General features: G+C 46.0%; 1 protein-coding gene across 4 annotated transcripts in view; it reads left to right on the top strand.

The window, feature by feature from the left end:
* Window positions 1-9,052: 9,052 nt before the first annotated feature.
* Window positions 9,053-10,150, top strand: part of DAPK2 (death associated protein kinase 2) — a 143,012-nt gene continuing 141,914 nt past the window's right edge. For 2 of the 4 annotated variants that reach the window (XM_058294324.1, XM_058294323.2), the window contains exon 1: window positions 9,388-9,470. The gene's annotated coding sequence lies outside the window, so the exon portion shown is untranslated. Of the gene's footprint in view, window positions 9,119-9,387; window positions 9,471-10,150 lie in introns of those variants that run through there. The other 2 variants (XM_023591194.3, XM_071214237.1) reach the window with 2 other exon arrangements.

Below are 10,150 nucleotides of genomic sequence, written 5' to 3'. Positions count from 1 at the left end.
GAGAGAGAGAAGAACAGAGGCAGAAAAGAAGAAAAAATTAAGCAGGGGCTCAGAGAGTTGAATGAGAAAACAAAGTGCAACAATATACATGTCATGGGAGTTCCAGAAGGAGAAGAGAAGGGGAAAGAGCAGGAGGACTTGTAGAAATAATGACTGAAAATTTCCCAACTCTCATGAAAGAAATGAATTTACATGTCCAAGAAGGGCAGCGTGCCCCAATAAGAATAAATCTCAATAGACCTATGCCAAGAACATACTACTCAGAATGTCAAATGTCAAAGATAAAGAGAAAATTCTGAGAGTAGCAGCAGAGAAGCAAACTTTGGCATATAAGGGTTACCCAGTGAGGATTTCTCATCAGAAACCATGGAGGTAAGAAGACAGTGGTATGATATAATTGAGGATACTGAAAGAGGAAATTTGCCAGCTGAGAAGTTTTTATCCAGCAAAATAGTCCTCTAAATATGAAGGTGAGTTTAAAATATTCACAAATAAACAGAAACTATGAGAGTTCATAAAAACAGAATCCACTTTTGCAAGAGGTATTAACAGGAGATTTACAACCCAAAAGAAAAAGGAGAGAGGCTTGGAGGAGAATATAGAATGCAAGAGTGGCAGAAAGGATATCCCAAAGAGTAAAAGACAGATGAAAATAAGATATGACATATGAAAACCAAAGAAGAAAATGGTGGAAGTAAATAATGCATTTACAGTAGTATCATAGAATGTGAATGGATTAAACTCTGGAATTAAAAGATATAGACTAGTAGGATGGATAAAAAAACATGAGCCCATCCATTAGATGCCTACAAGAGACTCACCTTAGATCCAGGGATACAAATGGGCTGAAAGTGAAAGGTTGGAAAAAGATAATCCATGCAAACAGAAATAAAAAAAGAGCAGAGGTAACTATAAATACCAGACAAAAGGGACTTTATGTCCCTTTATAACTTTTTTTATAACTCAAAAAATTTATGAAAGAAACAGAAAGGCATTATATATTAGTAAAAGGGATAATCCAGCAGGAAGAAATAACAGTCATAATATTTATGCACCTAACCAGGGTGCCCCAAAATACATGAGGCAAACTCTCACAAAACTGAAGGGAGAAATGGACATCTCTGAATAATAGTTGGAGACTTTAACACACCATTCACATCATTAGATAGAATGACTATACAGAAGATCAGCAAGGAAACAGAGATATTGAACAATACACTAAGCAAGCTAGACCTGTCAAACATATACAGAATGTTGTAACCCCCAAGGAAATGGGTTATACAGTCTTCTCAAGTGCTCATGGATCTTTCTCCAGTATAGACCACATGTTGGGTCACAAAGCAGGTCTCAATAAATTTAAAAAAAGATTGAAATTATACAAAGCACCTTCTCAGATCATAATGGAATGAAACTGGAAATCAATAATAGATGGGAAAGGGGAAATTTTACAGATGTGTGGAAGCTAAACAACACACTCCTAAACCATCAGTGGATCAAAGAAAAAACTGTAAGAGAAATTAGTAATTATATTGAGGTGAGTAAAATGAGAACATAACTTATCAAAACTTATGTGATACAGTGATAATGGGGCTGAGAAGGAAATTTATAGCCCTACACTCCTATATTAAAAAAGAAGAAAGAGCTAAAATCAAAGATTTAACTGAAAACAGGAGAAACTAGAAAAAAGAACAGCAAACCTTTCTCAAAGAAAACAGAAGGAAAGAAATAATAGAGATTAGAGCAGAAATAAATGAAATTACTACTACAATGACAACAAATAGAGAAAATCAACAAAATAAAAATCTGGTTTTTTGAGAAGATCAATAAAATTGAAAAACCCTTAGCTAGACTAACAAAGGAAAAAAGAGAGAAGATGGAAATAAAAATCAGAAATGAAAAGGGGAAGTTACAACTGACACCACAGGAATAAAAAAGATCATATGAGGATATTATGAGAAACTGTATGCCAACAAACTAGAAAACCTAGATGAAATGGGCAAATCCCTAGAAATGCACAAGCAACCTACATTGACTCTACAAGAAATACAAGAAGTCAACGAATCAATCACATTTAAAGAGATTGATTCAGTCATCAAAAATCTCCCAACAAGAAAAGTTAGGGCCAGATGGCTTCACAGGTGAATTCTAACAAGTAGTTCAAGAAGAATTAACTCTAATCCTATTTAAACTTTGCCAAAAATTGAAGAGGAAGAAAAATTACCCAACACATTTTATGAAGCCAACATCAGCCTAATAACAAAGCCAGATAAGATACTAAAACAAAAAAGAAAATTACTGACCAATCTCTAATGAACATAGTTGAAAAAATTCTCAACAAATACTTGCAAATAGAATCCAATGGCACATCAAAAGAATTTATACACCATGACTAAGTGGGATTTATTTGTGGTGTGCAAGGCTGTTTCAACATCAGAAAATCAATTAGCATTATACATCACATTAACAAATTGAAGGAAAAAACCACATGATCATTCATTGATGCAGAAAAGGCATTCGACAAAATCCAACATCCTTTCTGATAAAAACACTTGAAAATATTGGAATAGAAGGAAAATTCCTCAATATGATAAAGGGCATATATGAAAAACCCACAGCCAATATTTTACTCAATGGGGAAAAGTTGAAAGCTTTCCCTCTATGATTGGGGAGAAGACAAGGATGTCCACCATCATCACCTTTATTTTATATTGTGCTAGAAGTTCTAGCTAGAACAATTAGACAAGGGGAAAAAAGGCATCCAAATAGGAAACTATTTGTAGATGACATGATCTTATTATTTAGAAAATTCTGAAATGTTTATGGCAAAGCTACTTGAGTTAATAAACGAGTTCAGCAAAGTGGCAGGATACAAGATCAACACAAAGATTGGTCATGTTTCTGTACACTAGTACTGAACAATCTGAGGAGGAAATTAGGAAAAAAAAGTTCCATTTACAATAGCAACAAAAAAACTCAAGTACCTAGGAATCAGTTTAACCAAAGAAGTATGGACCTGTATTCAGAAAACTACAAAACGAAGCTAAAAGAAATCAAAGAAGACCTAAACAAATGGAAAGACATTCCGTATTTATGGATTGGAAAACTATATATCATGAAGATGTCGATCCTACCCAAACTGACTTATAGGTTCAATGTAACACCAATCAAACTTACAACAACCTCCTTTACAGAAATAGAAATGGCAGTTGTCAAATTTATTTGCAAGGGAAAGTGCACCCAAATAGCCAAAAGCATCCTAAAAAAATAAGAGCGATGTGGGAGGACTCTTACTGCCCGACCTTGAAACATGCTACAAAGCTACAGTGGTCAAAACAGCATGGTATTGGTATTAAGATAAATTGATCAGTGGAATAGAACTGAGTGTACAGAAATAAAATCTCACTTCTATGGCCAACTAGTTTTTGACAAACCTACCAATTCCACATTACAGGGCCAAAACAATTTCTTCAACAAATGATGATGAGGGTAGAAAGAGGATTTGGTTCAACTGATAGAGCATCTGCCTACCATATAGGAGGTCCAGGGTTCAAACCCAGGGCCTCCTGATTCATGTGATGAGCTGGCCCATGTGCAGTGCTGATGTGCGCAAGGAGTGCCATGCCACACAGGGGTGTCCCCCGCATAGGGGAGCCCCACAAGCAAGGAGTGCACCCCACAAGGAGAGCTGCCCTGTGCGATAAAAGCGCAGCCTGCCTAGGAGTGGTGCTGCACACATGGAGAGCTAATGCAGCAAGATGATGCAACAAAAAGAGACACAGATTCCCAGTGCTGTTGATAAGAATGCAAGCAGACACAGAAGAACACACAGTGAATGGACACAGAGCAAACAACGGGAGGGGGCGGGAAGGGGAGAGAAAAAAAAATCTTAGAAAAAGCCACAATCATAAAACTAGTAGAAGAAAATATAGGGAACATCTTCAAGATTTTGTGGTAGGTGGTGATTTCTTTGATCTTACACCCAAAACTTGTACAACAAAAGAAAAAAATAGATAAATGGGACCTGCTCAAAATTAAACACTTTTGTACCTCAAAAGACCTTGTCAAGAGGGTGAAAAGGCAGCTGACTCAATGGGAGAAAATATTTGGAAACCACATTTCCAATAAGGGTTTAATATCCATGATCTATAAAGAGATGCTACAACTCGACAATAAAAAGTCAAATGACCCAAATAAAAAATGAGCAAAAGACTTCAATAGACATTTGTCTATAGAAGAAATATAAATGGTGAAAAAACTCATGAGAAAATGTTCAACATCACTAGCAATTAGGGAAATGCAAATCAAAGCTACAAGAGATATTATTTCACACCTATTAGAAGGACCACTATTAAAAAGACAAAAAATCAGAAGTGTTGGAGAGGATGTGGAGAGATAGGAATGCTTATTCACTGTTGGTGGGAATGTAGAATGGTACAGCTGCTGTGGAGAACTGTTTGGCAGTTCCTAAAAAAGTTGAATAATGATTTAACCTGTTACCCAGCAATACCACTACTAGGTATTTACTCAGAAGAACTTAGAGCAGTGACACAGACATCTGTACACTGATGTTCATAGTGGCATTATTCGTGATTGCCAAAAGATGGAAACAACCCGTGTCCATTAACTGATGAATGGATAAACAAATTGTGGTATATACACAGGATGGAATATTATGCAGCTTTAAGAAGAAATGAAATTGTGAAACATATGACAACATATATGAACCTGGAAAGCATTATGTTGAGTGAAGCAAGCCAGACACAAAAGGACAAATACTGTATGATTGTGCTATTATGAACTAAATATATTGTGTACACCCATGGAGTTATTAACTAGAATATGGGTCATCAGAAAATAGAGTGATGTTAAAGAATGGAAAGCTGAGGCTTAACATGTGCAGAATTGGTTATAAAAAAGGTTGTTTGTTAATCTTCAGAAATGAATAGAAAAGGAAAACACAGTGTTTGTAACTAGCAGTGCTATTATATGGGTATGACAGTGGTTGAAAGGTTACAGCTGCCATAGCGGATACCTCCCAAGTAGGAAGGGGGAACTGGAAAGTGAACAGCTAAAATGAATGCAAAATGAGGACAATAATAATATTACCTGCCTGGAAAGGTATTTAACTTGGACTTTGAATGAGAGAGTCATAAAACCTTTAGCCTATGGCTCATGATAGATTCTCTACTTTAATGTTGATTTGATCTGGGTAGAAAGAGGAAAATATCCTGCGTGGATGGAGTGATAGAAGCCAAGGCTCAGAGACTAGAAAAATCTCATGAAAGGAAGAGGCTGAGGGAGCCTGGAGTCTCATCCTGGAGAGCAGTTCTGGAGAGAAAGGAGCAGGGCCTGCTCCCCTTTGATGTGGAAGGCTCCGTGGTCAGCTGCACTTGGCCTCCTGCTCCTTTGTCCTCTCGGATACAACCATTTGTAACTGGGTCAGGACCTGGGACTAAGCCGGGGTGGGCTCTGCACGCAGCCCAGGAAGGCGCTGAGTGGGAGGGCCAGCCTACACAGCGGCCAGGGATCAGCCGGGAGTGTGGACGCAGCCACCTTCGAGGGGCGGGTGCTGGTCCTGCAGTTTCTCTAGGGGAAGGTGGGAAGGAAATCCTGTCCAACCCATCCTTCCTCAGTGGATCCATCAGGGCCTCTGGTGGATCTGACCATGTAACCGGCACAGTGTGGAAAAGGGTGACAGGAGTCACCCAAAGGTCACATTAGCAAACACAGATGTTGAAATGATATCTTCAGCTCAGCAGTCAGGACTGCGAGCTCTGAGGAGCTGGCTGAGGGAGTCTAGGAAGAGCTCCCCTCCTCAGAGGAGACTATCTGGCCTCCCATCTCTGGGATCTCTCAGTGCTCTGCTCAGCCCCTGACCTGGCCCAGAGCACAGATTCTGGACATTCACTCCCAGGCTGTCACCTCTGGTCGGCTCCGAGCTCCTGAAGGGCAGGTCTAGTGCCTCATTTCTCTTAGGCTCAGCCCAGGGTTGGTCAAGGATGTGCACTAGGAAATGCTTGAAGAAGGAATGAGCTGGAACTGAGTTGAGCCTTGAGGAGATGAAGGGAAAGGAAGAAAGTATGTAGTGACTGGCAGAAACAACATGGCCAAGGAGCTGGGGCAAGTGACAGACTGTCCTGTGGGAGGGAAGCATCTGGTTTGGGAAGGAAGCTGAAGTTTGTGCCAGTGCTTTCTCAGACATTTTGTTTGGTCCTCACAGCATCCCTGAGAGAAAGGTATGATTACCCCCAATTTATAGATGAGGCAGCTGAGGCTCAGAGAGGAAAAGTGACTTGCTCAGGAAGGAGCTGAGCAGGAATACAGAGGCCTGCCTGATTCCAGGGCCTAGGGAAGTGGGTAGGTGGGCATACTTTGGGGACCCTGGCCAACGTCTAAGAAAAAGTGCCCCAAACTGAAGGTCGTGGCTCAGGGGGGAATCAGGGCAGTAAATGACAGGTGGTTTCATACCCCAGCCCTTTGTACACATGGCTACTCCCACCTAACGTGCTCTCCCTTGCCCACCCTACCTCATACTCTTCTGGCCCTCAACTCTACTCTTCTTGCTAGCTTGAGCCAAGCCTCATCTTCCCCTCCAGGCCCCTCATGATGCCTGCCAGGAGAGATCTGACGCTTCCCTGCATCGTGCCCCTGCCTCACCCTTCCCCAGCACATAAGCCCAGAAGATGCCGTTAAATGTTTGCAAAGTGAATGAGTATGCATACATGCCCAGGAAATACCCATCCTCCAGGGCTTGCAGGGAAAGGCGGGGCTTCCCACTCCCAGAGCCTCACTCTCTCTTCTCTCCTCCTCTTCCTGGTCCCATTCCCCTGCTGAGTCCAGCAAGGCTGGAGGCCGAAGCAGCTGCCTCTGGCTGTAGGAACCAGTGGGCCTCTCAGGGGTGGAGGCAGGTAGGGCTGCCTGACCTGCTCCACACCTTCAAGCTCGCCTGGCTGGGTGTGAGGGAGCAGAGGGCACGGGAAGGGTGGGCAGGATTGGGCTGCAAGGCCAGGCCACCAGGCTACGCTTGGGCAGAGGGACCTCTGCCTTGCCCCCCATCCATGGGGAGAGCCAGTGGAGAGGAATCATCTGCATCTTCTCCTGGCCTGAACTGGAAACTCAGAGAAAGAGTTAGCACTGGACCCTTTGTCAAGAAGTTTGCATTCTAGACTTCATTTGACTCTTTTTAAGAATCTGCTCTGGGCCAGGTGGAATGGGATGGGATGCAAAGATGAGTAAGACCCACTTCCTCTCCTAGGGGAACTCCCACCAGACATTTAAGGAATGGTAAAATAGCTAATACTGATTGAGTGCTTTACCATGTGCCAGGCACTGATCTAAGTCCTTCCCACATATGGATAACTAATTGAACATTCATAATAACCCATGAGACAAATGCTGTGATTCGTGCCATTTGACAGATGGGGATAATGAGGCACAGAGAGATCAAGTAACTTGCCTTAGATCACACAGTAAATTAGTTGCAGTGCTGGAATCCACACTCAGGCAGTCTGGTTTCAGAGGCTATTGCTTTTTACTCTCACACTATGCATCCTCTATGCCAACCCTAGTGTTGTCTGAAGTGTGCCACGGCCGATACATATAGCATTTCAATCCCCACCCGGACTCTCTTGACAGTGGATTGTGCAGCTCAGAGGGGAAGAGAGGCTACCGGTAGGTTCTGGCAGTGTCAGCCAAGCTCAGTCTTCTAGCCATTACAGCCTAGGCACTGGGCATGTGAGTGAAAAAGTTTCCAGATTATTCCAGCTCCCACCATTCAACAATCAGGTCACCTCCAGTCCCTTCCCAATTGAAGCTCCAGACATGGAGTTGACATAATCCATCTCTGAGCACCCTATCCGAATTCCTGACTCTCAGAATTGTGAGCATAATGAAATTTTTATTTTATGCCACCAAGGCTGGGGGTGGTTTGTAGTGCAGAAATAGATAACCTGAAACACAGGGTGGCCGTGGGGCCGTGTTCTGAGGATGGCTAGAGGCTGAGCGACCTCCCTACGCTGGTGGAACCTTACCAGTCAGTGTCCTCTGCCCTCTGGCTTTGGAGGTGGCATATGGTCTTGGTTCTTTTGGGGGAGAAGGCTCAGGGCCTGCACCATCTTGGGATGTTGTAAAGTTTAGAAACAAGCTCTGGGATCTTTCCTGAGCCGTCCCAAATGCTGAGAGGCTGCTCAGCTGGGGGGCCAGGCTCATCTGTATTTGTCAGTGTCCCAGTGTCCAAAAGGCTAATAGGGCTAAGGGGCTTACACCAGGTCAAGCCTTGTTAGGAGCATCTTACACTCTATCTCATTTCAGACCCGAGAGAGTTCCATTTGAGGTTAGAGGAAGGCTCAGGTGCCTTGCCCCAAACCACACACACTGAATGGCAGGCAGAGCAGGGCTTTAACAGGCCAGTAGGACTCACAATAGAACACCCTCTCTTCTGTGACTTTCTCAGCAATACCATGGGTAACATAGGAATGGAAATTATGGGAGGGGGCCTTCATTTCCTTCCATGAAACAGCTTCTTGTCTTAAAATAAGACCACTGAACTTGACCAAAGTTCTGTTTCTGCTTCCTTCCATCACTCCCTCCACTTTGATTCTTTTTTTCCTCCCGGGATGATGATGATGATGATGATGATGATGATGATGATGATTATTTTGGCAGAAGAAGGAGAGGAGGAACCCACTCGTAGATCCTTAATTAGGGAAGGCTTGGCGGTGATGTGGGGGCTTCGTTCACCAACCGCGCCGGGGCTGGGGGCACAAAGAGGCGCCGTTGTAAACTGCTGGGGGAGACAGCAGCCTTCCGCATCAGAGCCCCGTCCTGCCCAGATGTGCAAGGTGAGGGTCCCGGGACCGTCTGTGTGGTGTCAGGGAGCACGCTGGCTAGGAGGGAGGAAGCACCCTCTTCCCTAGTGGGACTTCCTTTCTCACGGTGGGAAGTTGGGGGCGGAGGAGAGGGGAGCAAGGAAATAGCATTTTCTCAGTGATTGTGTCATTGTGCCAGACTGTATCACACGTTATCAGCCCATGTAAATCAATTTCCGGACGAGGGAAACGAGGCTCGGAGAGGTTAGCTGACTTGCTCGAAGTCGCACAGCATGTGAACTGCAGAGCCGGTAACAGCTCCCGCGGGGGGGGGGGGGGGGGGGGGGGGGGGGGAAGTCTTCACCCGGGCTCTCGCCTCCTATCACCTCAGAGCCCTGGAAGTGTCCGTCCCAACCTTGTCAGGGCGGCCCTGGGTGCCCACCCCGGGGGCTGTCGGGAGGAGACTCCCAGCAGGGGGCGCCCAATGCTCCGTCCGGGGCGGCCGGGCCCCCGGGCGCGCCTCCAGCCGGCGCCTGGGACGGGGCTGGCCGCTCCGCCCCCTGGGCTGCTCCGCGGCTCGGCTGGCGGGCGCCCGGCGCGCACGGAGGAGAGCGCAGCGCACCCGCAGCGCCCGCCGCGCCCGCCGCAGCGCAGCCTCCCGCCGTGAGTAACGCTTGTGTGCGGGCTCGACGGGCGGGACGGGGCGGGCAACCCGACTGCAGCGGCGCGGGGTGACCGCGACTCTCGCGGATCCCAGGCCCGCCGCCTCGGTCCCCGCCCGACCCGGCGCCGGGCAGGATCCAAGGTGCTCTCGGGTACTGTGGCCGGCACTCGGGCGCTGGGACCTGCCCGTTGCGCCCCCGGGGCGCGCTCCGAAGCCAGGCACTTTGACCCAAGGGACGGCCCAGCCGGGGTGGGGGCGGCAGACGGAGGCCTGGCGTGTAGGGAGGATACGGGGGACAGGCTTCCATCGAGTTAGGTCCCCTTGAGGGGACGAGAGCACCCCGGACTCCCGAGAGATGTGCCAGGTCTTCTCAGCATCATCGGCTTGTTCTACTCCCTGCGCCCCCCTAGAGCAAAGAGGCGATGGTGGTACTCGCCATTCTGTCTCCTGTGTGGCCAAACGAACCTGTGGTCCCCGCAGTCAGGAGCACCCTTCCCAGAGCAGGGCTAAGGTGGGCCTGGGGGCATACCTCAGATCTGCCGAGGCTCGGGGAGAAGGGCCTCTAACAGTTGGAGCCCGCGCCAGGCATTGTGGTTGTCTTGCGGCACGTATGGGTCTGGCTAACCCTCTCTATACCTCTGCTACCGAGATATTAGTATTCCCACTCTGCCAAGGAGGC

Source organism: Dasypus novemcinctus, chromosome 3 (genome assembly GCF_030445035.2).
Source record: "Dasypus novemcinctus isolate mDasNov1 chromosome 3, mDasNov1.1.hap2, whole genome shotgun sequence".
Lineage (NCBI taxonomy): Eukaryota > Metazoa > Chordata > Mammalia > Cingulata > Dasypodidae > Dasypus > Dasypus novemcinctus.
The sequence above is the reverse complement of the archived record's forward strand: the minus strand, read 5'-3'. Positions and strand labels throughout refer to the sequence as shown.